Here is a 16,903-nt window from a genome sequence, read left to right as displayed (position 1 = left end):
TATTTCTGGGTTAGTCCTTGCTGAGCCATGTGGTAACTCTTGTTTTTTGTGTTTTTTTTTTTTGAGAAACTGCTCTACTGTTTCCCAAACAGGTTGTGCCATTTTAAATTTCCATCAAAAATGTATGCGTTTCTCCATCTTCTTGCCAGCATTTGTTAGTCTATGTATTTTTTATTTTAGCCTAATTGTTGTGAAGCAGTATCTCACTGTTTTTGATTTGCATTTCCCTAGTAACTAATAATATTGATCATCTTTTATTGTGTTTATTGACCATTTGTATACCTTCTTTGGAGAAATGTCTATTCAAATCCTCTGCCCATTTTAAAATTGGGTTATTTGTCTTTTTGTTGGTTGATTTCTAACAATTCTTAATATATTTTGGGTTGAAGTTCCTTATCAAATATGCGCTTTGCAAATGTTTTCTCCTGATCCTGTTCCTATCTAATTTCTTTGGACTTATTTTGATTTTGTTACATTCTGCATTAATTATGCCCTAACCTGCAACCCTTCTTTCTCCTCTTTTTCTTACCTGTCTTTGGGGAAATTGGCACCATCACCTGAGCCTCTGAAACAGTAAGAAGCTGTTTTTTTATAGGACATGCCAGTAGCTTGCCCAGTAGGTCAGCAACAAGAGCATACTCTTCAGCTGCCAGTTCTTGCTACAGCCTGATAGTCTCATTCCCTCCTTTTCTGTTCCTTTAATACACAAATCTAGCTTAGTCCTGGGAACACAAGTAATACTTGGGTTTTAGTAAAAACTAAAATGTTAGGTAGAAAGAAATTCAAAAGATGAAGCTGAGTGGGTGACAATAATGATATTTGTAAGAGGTTAAAATGTACTCTTTTACATTTTATATAAACTAAGACCTTCTACCTTCCCCACCCCTATCTGTACCAAACAAAGCAGAAATACCCAGAAAGGACTCACATAGGCCTTCTGCTCAGTTTCTCCATGTCTGGCAGCAGGCCAGAGCAGGAATGAAAGCCCAGACTGGCCTAGTTCTCTTTCTCTAAAGCTACCAGCTGGGATGTTCCTTCTACTCCATTCCAAAGGCTCCCTACAAAGGAAAGGAAAATTCCAGGTGCCTAGGTTCTGGTTCTGGATTATCTCCTTTCTTCCCCTGACTTTTAAATTTTTGATGCTACCAAAACTGATTTCTACCTGATTTCTCCTTTTCTTCCTGTTATCATTAATATTTTAACCATATGTGTTTTGTTTTGCCCCCCCAATATATTGAAGTCCTAACACCCATTATCTCAGAATGTGATTGTATTTGGAGATAGAGACATTGAAGAGGTAATTGTGGGTCCTAATCCAGTCTGATTGATGTCCTTCTAAAAAGAGATTAGAACACAGACACACATGGAGGGAAGATCATGTGAAGGCACAGAAAGAAGACGGCTATTTACAAATCAAAGAGGCCTCAAAAGGAACTAACCTTGCTGACACCTTGATCTTGGACTTCTAGCCTCTAGAATACATTTCTGTTGCTTAGACCACCCAGTCTGCAGTATTATGTTACCTAGCAAACTAATGCACCTTCCAAGGCAGAAGGTGGAAGATAGCACAGAAACTTCAGTGTTTCTCACCGGTGGGTCTTTTTTCCTGAGGAGTAGTTAGTAGGAAATGTGGTCTCCAGGCTGGTATATGCAGAGCCCATTCACAGTACCAGTGTCTTTTGTATCCATTTTTATTATCCCTATTACTGTGATAAAATTTAGGACTAACCCAGAAATAGAAAGAGCTGGGTCCTTGCAGTTGCTCAGTATTAAAATCTGAGAGAACTTAAGCAATCACTTCCTATTTCTCAGTTTCCTGTGCTAAAAAATTAGGGAGAATAACTGTCCTCTCTCACAGAGTTTTGATGAGATCATAGTTGTCTTGCCAGTGGGCTTCAGCCCCGGGCAAGTTCACTATGGATTCAGTGAGACCCAGGAATGACAATGGAACGAACGTTCTTGGAGTGAAAGGGTTTATTACCCGGCTTGTTTTCCCTGTGGTAGGTCAAGCACTAGAATTACATCTCCATTCAACAGTCTGCAGGTCTGCAATCCTCCTTTGTCTCTGCCTCTGCCCAGAGTGGGCAGAGCTCTTTATATAGTGACTCAGTCAATAGGAAGTAATTGCCTATGGGTGTGGAAGCAGTAGCCTAGCAGCAGGCCAGTTACATCATCAAGTAGTTTAGGTTCAGGTGAGGATCCTGGCCAGAGGAACCTTTACTTTATCCACAATAGTAAAATGCATTTTTTGAGGACAATGCTCTATCAATAGTTGCTTGAGAGTGTGGGGAAAATTGAAGTACCCTTCAATTTTGACTGAGTCAGTATATAAAAAGTTCTGCCCAGTGCTTTGGGCAGAGGCAGGGACAAGGAGGATTACAGACTAATCCTAGTGCTTGACCTATCGCTGGGAGAACAAGCTGGGTAATAAACCTTTTTACACCAAGAACATTCCCTTGTCATTCCTCAGTCTCACTGAATCCATAATGAACGTTCCCGGGGCTGAAACCCACTAGAAAGACAGTCATCAGTGGGTCTCCTGTTACTTTCCCAAACTGCTGGTTTTTAGGTCTCTTTCCTGACCTTCCTAGCCTAGGCCTGAGCGATGTGCCAAAGGTGTTGCTGAGCATAGCTGGAGCTTTTGCTGCTGAGTGGGAACCCAGTGACTGCTTCTGATGGCCAGTGTTGCAAGGAGCCAGTACTGTAGGGTTTCAGGCTTTTCTAGGGACCTAAACTCCTTGATAGCATGGGGTTCCTGGGATAACTTGCTATATGGATCACTCAGGTGGGGCTGTTGAGTGCACTTGTGCTACTCTGAGGCCTGGGAGGAAAAAGTCACTGGAGTGCCTTACCCTGGAGAGTCTAGGGAAGGGTGAAAGGAAAAGAGGGCATGTGAACTCTATAATCCAAGCAGGTTTATTGCTAAACCTGAGAGGAATCCCTCTGTTCTGGCCAGGAGAACAAAGAAGGTGTCTCTTACAGCCTAAGAGGCTTCTTATGGCCAGGTATTTTGGTGGGCTTTTTGAGGGTGGAGTCAGGGAAAAGGTGGGCTTGTGGCTTGCTGACATGTCCTCTGGAGAATGCTTGTAGCCTAGGTAAGATAAAACCTAGGTCTCTCTGAGATGGCAGGTAGGCTTATTCAAAAAGGCGGTACCCCTGTCTGGATTCTATTAAAGGGGACCATAGTTGGCCCTGGACACTGTGGGAACATATTCCAAGAGGTGCTTTTGTGAATTTCTCAGAAGAAATGCTTAACATTTCTTAGGGTTTTGTTTTTTTCCCTCTGAGATGTCCTGTACACATTTATGGCCTGGATCTGGGTGTTTATTAGTGCTTGGTTTTCTGTAAACCAGGCTGTGAATGAACCTTGTGAATTATAAGATGTCACATCTGGGATTGGGATTTAAGGCAGCTAGTTTGAAGGGGTGGAGTTTGGCTATGGTTTCTGAGGTGCATATTGAAACATCTCCAAGGAATGCCATGACCATCATTGACCTGCCTTAGGTCAGAAGAAGGTATTAGATACTGGCAGCAAGCCTTTGCCCCACCTGGCAGTATTTTCTGGGCATAGTATTGATGCCGGGGTTCTTGTTCACAGAGTCGAAGAATGTATTTCATCAACAGACAAGGCAGGAGATTTACAGAGAGTTTTCATTCCGATACAGAGAGAGCGAGCTGTATTCAGGATAAGAGAAAGTATGGAACTCCCCACAGGTGCAAGGAGGGGCAAGGTTGCTGCTTGGGGTCTTGGGGTCTAGGATTTTATGCTTGCTGCAGTGGGAGTTTTCTATAGATTCAGCCAGAATGCTAGTTATATTTTAACCTATCTCTGTTAAGGTTTTCCGGATACCCTATTGTAAACGAATGGGCCTACATGACTGTGAGCAATGAGCTGTTCTATACCACTGGGTCCCAATGGGGAATAAATTGTGACATTGTTTCAATCTCAAGCACCCTGTTTTCTAAGATTTTGTCCTTTTGCAGAGCCCTCACTGTACTCTAACTGGGCAGGAGTTATGCCCTGCTGCCTCCCTGTCTCAGTATCAATAAAGGAAGGTATAGAGTAAACTCCTATGGAGTGTTTGATTTGTAGCTCTGTACAAAATTACTTCCAAATAACAAGCAAAGCAGCCATTCTTCCTTTGTGCTACTTTCTCTGACTACTGCTTGTTTGACTGTCCAACTCATGGGAACATTTGATACTGGCTGGAAAGGAACATTTCCTCTGTGAGAATCCGTTTGCCAATGTTGTCTGAAGGAAACAGCTAATATAATTATTTAATTTTAAATCAAGCCAGCTAATAAAGTGGGTACCACTGGGTGCTGTTGGGGTCATTTGTAAGATATTTCCTTATCACTTAGGAATTTACAGGCCAGGGGAAAGATTAAAATAATTTTCTTGGTTTCCATTATTCTAGATTCTCCCAAGTCTCTTCCTTTCTTATGTTGTTTATCTCCTTTCCTCTCTCTTTCTGCAGTCTTCCCCTAAGGCATCTCTTTTAATCTCAAATCTGCATATCTTAAGCCTCTAATCCAGAATTGAATAGCTACTGTGTAGCTGGTGCTTGCTTGATCTTGACTTCTGTGCTAGGCGGATAAGACTTCCAACTAGCCTTTCTAAGCAGATGGTTCCTAACTCTATACTTCTAACCCTCCCTTTTTTCCTTAGGTTCTATCCTTCGTGTCTAGTTATCTACTAGTTATTTTCACCACAATTTCCCAATATTTGAGACTTCTCTCCTGGGCCTATTCTTCCTTTGTTCTCTGTTTATATTAAAATAACCACCATTCTGCTAATCATCCTTTCGAAATCATGGTGTCACTCTTCTCTTTTGCCTCCCACATGGATCATTTGCTATATCTTGCTTTTTTTCTGTGATTTCTTTCATCAGTCTCTTCTCTGTACCCCATTGTATTCAGGTCTTCTTTACTGCTTAGACTGTAGTATTAGCCTTTCACCAGTTTCCTTGCTTTTATCTGTTTTTCTTGAAATCCATTGTATCACGGCCAGATTTATCTTCCTGAAACAGCGTTAGTCATGGCTAAGCTTATGCTCAGGGTTCAATTTAGATGTCACATCCTTTGAAGCCTTCCCCAAAATCCTCAGGTAGAGTTAGTTAGTCATTTTTCTATAGCATTTCATATATAGTCAATTTGGGTGTTTATCATATTGTCCTGGAATTATGTGAGCATTTGCTCTCAAGATTATGTATTTCTTAAAAGAATATACACTATATGATTTCTTTCATATTAAGTTTAGAAACAGGGAAAAGTAATTTGTGGTCTCTGACTTCAGGATAAGGAATACCTTTGGGGGAGGGGATGGGTAGTGACTAGATGTGACCACAAAGAGAGATTCTGGAATTCTGATAATCTGTTCTTGATCTGAATTCTGTTTACATTGATGAACTTTTGATTTGTGTGCTTTTCTATTTGTATGTTATAATTCAAAGTTTAAATAAAAGCTAAATGAAAATACATGGAAATAAAGAATAGGGACTAACTTTATATCTCTTAATAGATATTTGAGAGAGGGAATGAATGAATGGATGAATGAATGAATGAATGAAAGTTTCTCCTACAAGAACATTATTTTTCTTTTTCCATTGGTAGTTAAATTCCAGTCTCAACTTTTTAGCTTGACATCTGGGACCTAATCTACTTTTCTAACTTTTGTTAACCCAGAGGTAACATTGTACAGTTCAGAGAAGTTGGGACTTGGAGTCAGCCAGACTGAATTTGGCTTAGGTAAGTCACCCAGTCTCTTAGAAAGTTAGTTTTCTCATCTCTGAATTGGGACCATTTGCTTCAGTGGATAGATATTTTTTTTTAATAAGATAATATGTGTAGAGCAAGACAAGACATGTTGTTAGCATTCAATACATGTAATTGCCTTTCCTTTCCTACAATACACCTTCCTTTTTCTCCTTTTCATAGCTTTGTTCATCCTCTACCTTGAATGCCTTTTCTTTCTTCAGTTTCCATATATCCAAATATTATTCATCCTTCAGGATCAAGCTCAGATAGCATGTCTTTCACAAAGCCTTCCCGGATTCCCACCCAAACCAGCATGTTGAAAGCTGGAGATATTTTCCTCTCTCAAATGATCATACACTTATATGTGTTTTTATGATACATATTAGTCAACAACCACTCTCACCTTTTGGAGTTGTAGAAGTCTACCCTCTCACTCCAGGCCCAAAGAATAGGCCCATTAACTCGGCTATAATGCTGGAGACAAGAGCTCTGTCACTTGGAATAAACTGGTGCAGAGTTTTTTTTTTTGGTTTGTTTTTTGTTTTTTAATGAAAAAGCAGGTTGAAAATCTCAACCTTTTGGCCTTCAATATTCTTTTTTGTACCTCCTCTTGTACCGGGAGAAATTCAGATGTCCAGTCAAGGAAGTGGACCCAGGAGCAAGGGGTCAAGTTGCAAACTGCCTGACCTGTCTTTTGAATTGGTCTTCTGTGAAAGATGAGTTTATGGCCCAGATCAGCTTATCAAGGTAGGAGGTCATACAGGAGTTTGAATTGGAAGTCTTAGGAATTAAGAATAACTATTCATCTGTATCTTCCCTGCCTAATATGCCTTAGGGGCCTTGTACATTTAAGTAGAAAACAGTTCAGGAATTCAGAGATCCTGTTCCTGGTCACTTATTTTCTTGTTACTCCTGCTTTCTGCTGGCATTTTCCTTGCATATATATAGGCTTTAACTCCTTTACTATATTGCTCTGAGCTTAGGAACTGATTACAATTCCTAGCATAGCTTCTGATACTTAGTAGACACTTAGCAAAGTTTTGTGGAATGGTTGCTAAAGGTATGAAGTGGTATTACAAGTCCATAATTGGTTGTAAAAGGAGTGGTTAACACAACAGAAAACAGTTGCCATAGGGCTTTAAAGGAGGGAGCAAGCCCTTTGAGTTAGGATAGTCAGAGGAGTCCTATCAGAGGAATTCCAAAGGGTATCAAGTCAGAAATTATTGTTAAGGATCAGGAAATGTCCAAGAAATAAAATAACTTAGAAAGATAGAAATAAAGGGAAAACTTGCTTCCTGTATTTACAAACATGTCATTAAGGAGATCTATGGCTCCTTGTTAGTGGGAAGTTGTATTCTTCCTATAAACAATGCACCTGAGATTTACCACCATTCCAAAACAAGCAGGTCCTGACATACAGTCATAGTGCATAAAATAAGACTTCTCAAAGACAAAGGGAAGAGGTAAATTGTGGCCAAAAATCTTCCCCAATTTCTTAGGCTTCTACTTCCTTTTGGTGGTTGTCATCTTCAAGCATGGTTGGGAAATGTATTTTTGGTCTACACCTGAGGACATTAAGACATAAATATCCAAAGATGACAAGTTATGAAGAGCATTCTGGGTGCCCTTGGAGCATCCTGGAACATTTCTTGTGACAAGTGAGATAAAAACTGTTGACTGGTTTCTCCCTAAAACACTCTTTCTACTTGGCTTTTGTGATATCTTTCCCTCCAAGTCCTTTTCTTTTTTCTGACAGCTCCATCTTTGTTTCCCTTACAGCATTTCTCTTCTTCTGCCCCTTAAAACTTGGTGATTCCCAGGGCTCTATTTCCACTCATTCTCTTCTCTAGATAGTCTCACTCATGTCTTTACCCATACACCATGGAACCCAAAGTTCTAGCTCTACCTCAGTCCTCTTTCATGAGCTCCAGCCTCGTATATCCAGCTACCTGTGGATACTGTCACCAGAATTTTCATAGGCACCTCATGCAACATGTTCAACCTGTATTCATTATCTTTTCTTTCTTCTCCCTCATCTCTTATATATACTTTCTAAGTAAATGGAAATACCAGTTACCCAAACACAAAATCTTACACTCTTCCTCCTCAGAATATATAATATGAATATAACAGTGCCCCGTGCCATGGCATTTCCCCCGTTAGTTTATGAACTTTTTAAGGATCACATCTTTTCAGCTTTCCTGGTACAACACATAGGTACTTAGTAAGCATTTGTTATTTATTAAACCCTTCCCCCTTTTTTGGGGGGGATAGAATTGTATTCGTAATTCTCAAGTACTGCATTAGTTTTCTAGGGCTGCCATAAGGAAGTACCACAGCCTGGGTGGTTTAAAAACAGAAATTTCCTGTCCCACAGTTCTGGAGGGCAGAAGTCTGAAATCAAGGTGTCAGCAGTGTTGGTTTCTTCTGGGAACTGTGAGAGCTTCTTGGTTTGTGATAATGTGCTGAGGACTTTTTCCTGAGGGCACTCACAGAAGGATTTTAAGAAAATGAGAGGCAAAATCTATGTAGGAAATATTCCTCTAACAAATTGTAAAAAATTGATTGGGAATAGAGAGGACTGAGAGGGAGGTGGTTCTGGAGAAAGGAAGACGAGAGAGGATGAATATTTTACAGTAAGTCAAGTGAGAAATAAGCCTAGACTAAGGATTGTGGAGGACAGGACAGATTTTCTAGATAAAAAGGTAAAATAGATTAGAGTTGGTGGCGTGATCAGGAAACAGAAGGTTTTGCAGAAGATTCTGTCACTGGATGGAGAATTAGAACATAGGGATTCCAGGGATCTTGTATCTGAGCAAGAGGTCTTCTCTGTGTTTGATTGGTATGGGTAAGCTTGCAGCCTAGGCCTCTAAAACCAACACCAAAACAGGCTTTGCCTTGGCATTCATTCCTTTTGGTGCTAAATCTAGCTCTATCTCCTGACTCATTCTAGTTAAGGACTTACCTTTCTTCCCACCTCTCCTTCCCTGTTATTTTGTCAGAGATCCCCAACTAAGGATGGGTTTCTCTTAAGTATTTTCTTCCCCTTTGAACATTAACTAGCTTCCTATAATGCAGTGTCTCATACCAGGTATTTTTCAATATGTGGAGAATCCTACAGGAGAAATCCTCTTCTTTGGGGTTCCTTCACTGAGTCACTTGAGATTTACATGCTGGCTAGGGACATATTTTTGAAAAATTTAAGGACAGGGGCTATCCCAAGAGAGTCCTCCAGATTTGGGTTTGCTCTATATCTCAGAATAAACCACATAGAACTGAAGTGGATATTTTATCACTAATTAAGCCAGTTAGAATATAGTCTGCTTTTTAGTATAAGAGTTCATTTCCCTATGAAATTTCTAATTTTAGACTCCTATTAGAGAATCCTCAGCATGTGGCCCTTTGGCCTCCTTGGGGTATAGCAACTGAGGCAGGACCAGTTCACTTAGTGGATTGGACTATGTCATATATAAGCAAATACCAGTTCAGGGCCAGCCTTAGTCCTAAATCTGGGAGCTGTGACTTCTGGCCAGGCTTATATGAGAGAGCAGTAGACATGTAGACTGCTTTGATAATGAGTCTTTAGTAATTTGGTCCTGGAATGGAAATGGGGACACAGCCTTTGGAGATAAGGGCTGGAAACCTAACCATTTAGCTGAGCAGTCCTGAAGTTTATCACCTCTTTATGTTCAAGTTTTTGCTAATCAAGGATGATACTTGACCCGATTGTAGGACTGAAATTTGTCAGCAGTTTGTGACTCCTTAGGCCTGCCTTGCAGCCTGTCAGGTCTGATTTAGGCTGTGTAGCAGCTGTGTCTTCTCACATCAGTAAAGTCAGCATGTCTCTGCCAGGCTCCTCAATCCCCTAGGGAAGCATGTTCCTAGAGGAAGAAGGAGAACCACGTCCCATTGCCCATCATTCTCTGCTGCTTGTAATTTCTGGATAGTTTATGGAGGGCATAATTCTACAGGGAAAAGACTTTTCTCAGCCACCAGAGCAAACCATTTTCCTCATGAAACAGATCACAACTGTGTGACCACATGTCAGCCTCCTCATGTTGCTTTTATGGCTTTACTTAGTGGCAAAGAAGGAAAGAGTCACAGGTGTACTCCTGCATAAGTCAGACTTTGACTCCACCTATCCTTTGCACCCTGCATATGTGATTGTCAGCACTGGAAAGTAAGGTAGGTTCTGGTCCTGACCCAGTCACTCTCTGGCAGAGACACCTGGAAAGGCAGGACAGGTTTGGAGCAGGCACATTCTCCCAGGCCAGTTGCATTTGGTCTCAGGGAGACTTAGACAGGTTTGTATGAGAGGGGAGAATTGTGGTTGATGAGCCCTTCCACCAGTATCCCTGTGACACTGCTCAGATGCTTTAGATGGGGACGAATTTTGTGCACCAGGTGGTCTTCTGACTAACCCACCCATTCGGTTCCCCTTTAGAGCTCCTGCAGCTCTGAACCTTCCCACAACTCTGCATATGTGTCAGTGTCTCATGTTGAATTTCCATCTTGACTCATCTGTCTCTAGGCGAAGATCCCTGCAAAGATTTAAATTGGGAACCAGACCTTGAGAATGTCTGTTCAGAGCATTTCACAGCTTCTGGATAAATGCCTTTTCCTTCTTAACCCAATCTGTTTCTCCAGTTCTGCCCAGCTAGCTCTTGAACAGCCCTGCTTTGAGGAAACTTCCCAATTGAGGTGGGTGCTTGTGCTATTTCTTAGCTCTAAAAAGCACCCCCATTCTTTTAGCCTTCCCAGGATTTCCAAGAGCAAGATCCACTGTGATAGGGGAGCTGCAGCATTGCTCATGTGGTTCAGGAATTATGTGTCTATCCGAAAGGCTAGTCCACTGAGGAGGTCTGATTGCCCTTTAGTCATATGATGCCTGGCACACTGGGCCCTGTTGAATGGTGGCAAAAGGAGTCCTGTTTTTTTTGTCTGACTTACACTGACTGCTATTTACCATTTCTCCACTTACTCTTCTTCTTGCCTTTGCTAAAACATGGGAAGGTGGAAAGACACAATGGTTGCTTATTGTCAAAGCCATATGAGCCCTTTTGTGAAGTTTGAAGGCTATAACTAGAGATAGCAAATTTGTTGTGTCTCATGTCCTAAACAAGTCCTCTCCTCCCTAAGCCTTTGTTTTTCTGAAAAACCCATGCTGCTTAGAAGATTGGCTAAATGTGTTTGGGTAGGCATAGCCACAAGACAGGGTCATGTTAGCTTTGGGTGTGTCACATCTAGAGGCCTCAGCCAGCAGCCACTGGTTGATGAGACAGGAAGAAGTAGGATCTTAAGGCAGTGTCCTAGTCTTGAGACTTTGAGCTTCTTCTCAGTTTAGGAAGTCTAGACCCAACCTAGCAATGATAGCCACTGTTTATTAGTGGCTGCAGAGTTAGGGAAAGAATTCTGATTTAGTTTTCCTTATATTTCTTGGTTTAAACCCTTTATCTCTTTCGCCTGGCTGAAATAGGGCAAACTCCACAGTAAATTGGCTTTGGCTTCCACAGAAATATGACAGTTTTCAATGTTTTTTCTTTTCTTTCTTTCTGAATTTAGATGTGGTTATAGTTGCACTGTCAGTCCTTATCTCTTCTGTCATCCAGCCAGCTCCTGGTCTAGGTTAGGAGATATTTGCTCTGCTGTTAGAGTTGCTGCATAATGAGGTGGATGGTTAAGAAATGGTTTAGAATCTCTTGGATTCTGAAATTTCTTCCTTTGTTGAGGGGGAAGCAGTGTTATTGGAAGAAAGCAAATGTTGGCTGTAGAATCAACATTTTCTCCTCAGAATCTTGAATAAGCCAAGGAAATCATTCTTAATTTAAAAGCTTGTTTTATCTACCATATAGGGATGTGTGTTCTGCAGTGACAGAGTATAGGGTGGCCTCCCTAGACAGACTACCTGATTCCTGGCTAACAGGGCTGTGTTCTATTGTAGATTGTCAGAGGAATGTTACAGGCCACAGAAGTAGCAAGGCTTGAGAGCCTGGTTTGTGCATGGTGGGTGAATCAAACTTGCCCACCCGAGGTGGCCTAAGGAATGGGGGTGCTTTTCTCATTAGATCAGGCTCGGGGGAGATAGAACAGCAATAGTTTCACTGGATTGTTACTAATTAGAGCTACATATTTAGAAAAATTCTGACTTTCTCTGGACTCAAACAGTGTTTTTCCCGTCCTGTGGTTGCAGAGTGGAAAGGAATATATCACATATTTTTTTTTTGAGAGGGCATCTCTCATATTTATTGATCAAGATCAAATGGTTGTTAACAACAATAAAATTCTGTAATAGAGGACTCAATGCACAATCATTAATCAACCCCAAGCCTAATTCTCAACAGTCTCCAATCTTCTGAAGCATAACGAACAAGTTCTTACATGGTGAACAAATTCTTACATAGTGAATAAGTTCTTACATGGTGAACAGTGCAAGGGCAGTCATCACAAAACTTTCGGTTTTGATCACACATTATGAACTATGAACAATCAGGTCAAATATGAATATTCATTTGATTTTTTTTTTTTGAGAGGGCATCTCTCCGATTTGTTGACCAACTCTCCGATTTGTTGACCAAATGGTTGTTAACAACAATAAAATTCAGTATAGGGGGGTCAATGCTCAATGTACAATCATTAATCCATCTCAAGCCTAATTCTCGTCAGTCTCCAATCTTCTGAAGCATAACGAACAAGTTCTTACATAGTGAACGAATTCTTACATAGTGAATAAGTTCTTACATGGTGAACAGTACAAGGGTGTTCATCACAGAAACTTTCGGTTCTGATCACGCATTATGAACTATAAACAATCAGGTCAAATATGAATATTCGTTTGATTTTTATACTTGATTTATATGTGAATCCCACATTTCTCCCTTATTATTATTATTATTATTATTATTTAATAAAATGCTGAAGTGGTAGGTAGATGCAAGATAAAGGTAGAAAACATAGTTTAGTGCTGTAAGAGGGCAAATGTAGATGATCAGGTGTGTGCCTATAGACTGTGTGCTAATCCACGCTAGACAAGGGCAACAAAACATCCACGGATGCAGCAGATTTCTCTCAAAACAGGGGTGTGAGGTTCTAAGCCTCACCTCTGTTGATCCCCAATTTCTCACTTGATGGCCCCCCTGCGACTGTGCCTGTCTAAGGTTGTTCCTCCCTTGAGGAATCTTACCCGTCTCTGGCTAACCAGTCATCTTCCGGGGCCATACAGGGAAATGTAAAGTTGGTAAGTGAGAGAGAAGCCATATTGTTTGAAAAGGTTAGCTTTTTACTTCTTTGCAGACTTATGCCCTGTGGCTTCTATGCCCAGCACTTGTCTCGAGGTATCTTTACCACCTGGAGGAATTATGATACTCGGTAACTTCGATATGAGGCACGAATTCTATTTAAGGGTTGTAATTAGGAAGAAAGAAGAAAAGCTATAGAGGTAGCATATGGAAGAAAACATGGGAGTATTGATTATTTCTTTGACATATCTTCTTGTAGAGTACCTTAAGTATGTATAGGTTTTAAACTACTAACTAACTTGCACACACATATTAACATAATAGGAATACGGTGACATAAACAAAGCAAATCTATAATTACCAGCCATCTCCAGTGAAGCCAAGAAAACCATTTAGGCACCCTAGGCATTTGTGAAAACTTATCAATGATATGATGGATATTGTCTAACTGAATTTGAATAGTTTGAGAAAAATCAGACAAATTAAAACAACACATTCCTGGGAACTGTTCACGATATCACATATTTTATGTATTTGGCATTTTATGTTCCAGGTCTTCAAGGGTGCTTGGTTTATGTTTGGCATTATGTTGCAATGGAAAACCTGATTCCTCTTCGATGATAAAGACATTGAGTTTCCTGGTAACTCCTTATTAGAATTGTTGAATTATTAGAAATTAGGGCCATGTGAGAGCCACCTGACTAGCAAGTATCTATAGAGATAGGGTTACCACTGGCAAAGAGGGACTAGGAAATTTGGGGATTGTGAAACCAGGTCAATGTGATATCACTCTAGGCAGCTTGTTTCCTAATTCAGGATTCCAAACAATCTGTGGTCCTGACTGCTGCAGTACAGGGTCTATGTCAGCCCTCCTGGCTTCCCCTACTTCTCTCTAGTCATTGCCTTGGCATAGCATAAGGGAACTCTCATTTTCCAGTTGGTTCTTTCTTGCTATGGCTGTTCTGGAAAAACTGGACTAGGTATCTTCTCTGAGAATGTGGTGCTGTTTGATGTTACCTGTACTTGGGCTCTTTCTTTACCTGTTCTCCAGCTTCACCAAATGCAGACAGCAGATTATATACATATAAAAACCAAAAAACAACCAAACAAAAAGATCCGGAGTTTGTCTCAGAAGAGAAGACTCCTTTGTGTTGTGTCTGGGAGTTTCTTGCTGTGTCTGTCTTCCCTCTGAGCTTGGGAGCTCCTCAAAGTATAAGGCTCTGTTTATATCCTATAGCCCAGACATGAGAGAGGTGGATAGGCAGGGGAAAAGAGAGGAGGGGGGAGAAGGAGGAAAAGAAATGGAGGAGGGGAAAGAGTAAGATCTATATTTAGCCAGAGGGAGAGACGCTCACCAAGGGTGTGTGAGTGAGCTTGCTGGCAAGGTTCACATGTGCGTGAATGTTCTGGGAAAGGGGTGTGTGCACCGGGAACGTGTGAGGAGGGCTGGTGCCCTATGAGAGCTGCAGGCAGGAAGCAGCTGGAGAGGAGGAGGAGCGGCAGCAGGAGCAGGAGCTGCCCTGCTTTCTGTCTCAGCCTCAAGCCCGGAGTCGACTGAGTTACAATTCCACATCCACTTGAAGTTTGGCTGCTATTGCCTTCAGCAGGCTGGTCGTCAGAATCCCCCTCAGCAGAGAGGTGTGGACCAGATTGGATTCCTAGATTTGCAGCCAGCAACACTCCTGCCCAGCCTTTCACTGAGGGGATTTCTTTGCTGGGCATTGTTCCTATCATCAACTTTGCGTTGTGGAGCAAGCCCGCAGAGTGCAACTGAGAATAATAGCTCCTTGGCTCTGTTTGTCGGTTGGGCAAGCAGCCATGCTGTGGCTTATAAAGTTCGTCCTGTGGCTTCTCTGTCAAACCCAGGAGTGCTTCTAAATGGATTCCTTTTAAAGACAGCACTTGCATTCTAAAATTTGTGGTTTTAATGTGGGTTTTTTCTTTTCATTTCCTTAATTCTTATTTTGGTTGCAGCAGCAAGGTAAGTGGTATCAAGCGTATGACTGACTCTGAATGACAAGCAGGGATAAAAGCAAAGCATTTGTGGGTGGAATACGGAGCAGCTACGTTAATTACATAACTGCTTGAGCCAACTCCTGGCAGGGGGTTCATAATAATGAGTGAAAAATAGCATACTCAGCAGTGAGGGTAGAATTTTCACATGCACATGTTTATATAATATAACCATCCATTCTTCCTTGGTACTCTCCTGTATGTATATAAATAGCCCATCCACCCCTCCGATGTGTGCATACTTGTACACAAATAATTTGTTTCTCCCTCTTGATATGTCCAAATGTTTATAAATAACCTAACCATTTTTCACTTGTGTGTACATGCATATATAGACAACTCATTTATTCATCATATATGAATATATATAAGCCATCTTGCCCTCCATGTGCATACATATATAGATATAATCTGTCCCTTTATCTCATGGTGTATGCATCTACTCAAGTAGCTTTCCTGTTCTTGTATATATCTGTGTATATTCAGAAATCTTTAAATTTTTCCTGTGTATGTGTGCTTGTATACTGTCTTTCTAATTGAAAATTCTTCCCTCATGTGTATATGCCATATAAACAAAGAAGTCATCTTAAGTTTTGTGTCTTGAGTGTGTGCACACATGCGTAATAATCTATCCATTTGAGTCATGCATGTATGGTGTAAAGAGCACTAACTCTGTAGATAGAGGACAAACTTTGAATCTTAGCTCTACTCAGTGACCTTCATCAAGTCACTTAGCCTCTCTGAGCTTCATGTTTCTCATTTATAAAATCAGAGGAGTAATCCTCCCCTCCTACCTCACAGGGTTGTTGTATGGTAAAATAGGAATCATGTAAACTATAAAATTCTAAACAAATATAATTTTACCATTGTTATGTGTCCCTCTAGTGTGAGTTGTAAAGGATTGTATACCTCTGATTCAGCTTCACTGAAATTATGCTTTTGTGTATGAAAGGTCTTTCCTGTGAAGGGGTAGCTTCTTTGAAGTATCTAGGTTATCCTGTGGTTTTGCTCAGAGTAATGGAAAGAAGCTACATATTGCTACAGGGTACTAGAAAGGGTCAGGTTGAGAGAGAGAAAAGGTCTTACCCTCTGCAGTTTGGGGCCTTAATACTTTGTTCTTTGTAGTCTTGAGGAGGATTGAATCTGCCACAAAATGAATATATGCTACTTACAGCTAGGATCAAAGCAAGCAGGTGAAAAGGTGCGTGAAAGAACAGAGCATTCATCCCTGAGATGACAGCCTCCTCTTTTCAGCCTTCTGCTGCCAGATGCTCTCCACAGTGTCCCTCACCCCATCCTTCTAGGCCTGTGCTATACAATATGGTAGCCACTGGCCACATGTGGCAGTTGCGTACTTGCAGGGTAGCTAGTCTAAGTTGAGATGTGCTGTAAATGTAAGCTACATAATAGAGTTCAAGGGCTCAGTATGAAAAAAAAGAATGCAAATATATGATTAATAATTTTTATGTTGATTACATGTTGAAATGATAGTATTTTGGATAATGGGTTATATAAAATATATTAAAATTAATTTAACTTCTTTCTTCATACTGTTTTTTGTGGCTACTAGAAATTGTAAAATTACATATGCAGTGTACATTATATTTCTGTTGGACAATCAGCACAAGGACCAGGGCAGCTCTTCCATCTGGAAGGGCAAAGGGAAGCCCCATCACAGCAGCCCTGGAGATGATGGAAATCATGGTAGAGCCTCTCTTACCCATTTCATATGCCAGAGATACACCAGCTAATTACCAGCCTCTGGCAGAGACTAGTGCTGCCACTACCCTATTTATTTGTCCTGAGTGAGTTCCCAGAAAATTGTAAGTATATCGGGGGAAAAGTTTCCAACTTAGTTTTATAATGAAAGGGGCTGTAAGCTATCAGTCTAGAAGGAA

General features: G+C 40.9%; 1 protein-coding gene across 8 annotated transcripts in view; it reads left to right on the top strand.

The window, feature by feature from the left end:
- UNC13B (unc-13 homolog B) overlaps nt 1-16,903 on the top strand; it is a 245,389-nt gene that overhangs the window by 164,707 nt on the left and 63,779 nt on the right. The window contains exon 1 of one of the 8 annotated variants that reach the window (XM_073227818.1): nt 14,639-14,973. The exons of 5 other annotated variants lie outside the window; for them this stretch is intronic. The gene's annotated coding sequence lies outside the window, so the exon portion shown is untranslated. Of the gene's footprint in view, nt 1-14,638; nt 14,974-16,903 lie in introns of those variants that run through there. 2 more of the 8 variants (XM_073227817.1, XM_017651474.3) reach the window with 2 other exon arrangements.

Source organism: Manis javanica, chromosome 2 (genome assembly GCF_040802235.1).
Source record: "Manis javanica isolate MJ-LG chromosome 2, MJ_LKY, whole genome shotgun sequence".
Classification (NCBI taxonomy): Eukaryota; Metazoa; Chordata; class Mammalia; order Pholidota; family Manidae; genus Manis; species Manis javanica.
This window is presented reverse-complemented; position numbering and strand designations above follow the sequence as displayed.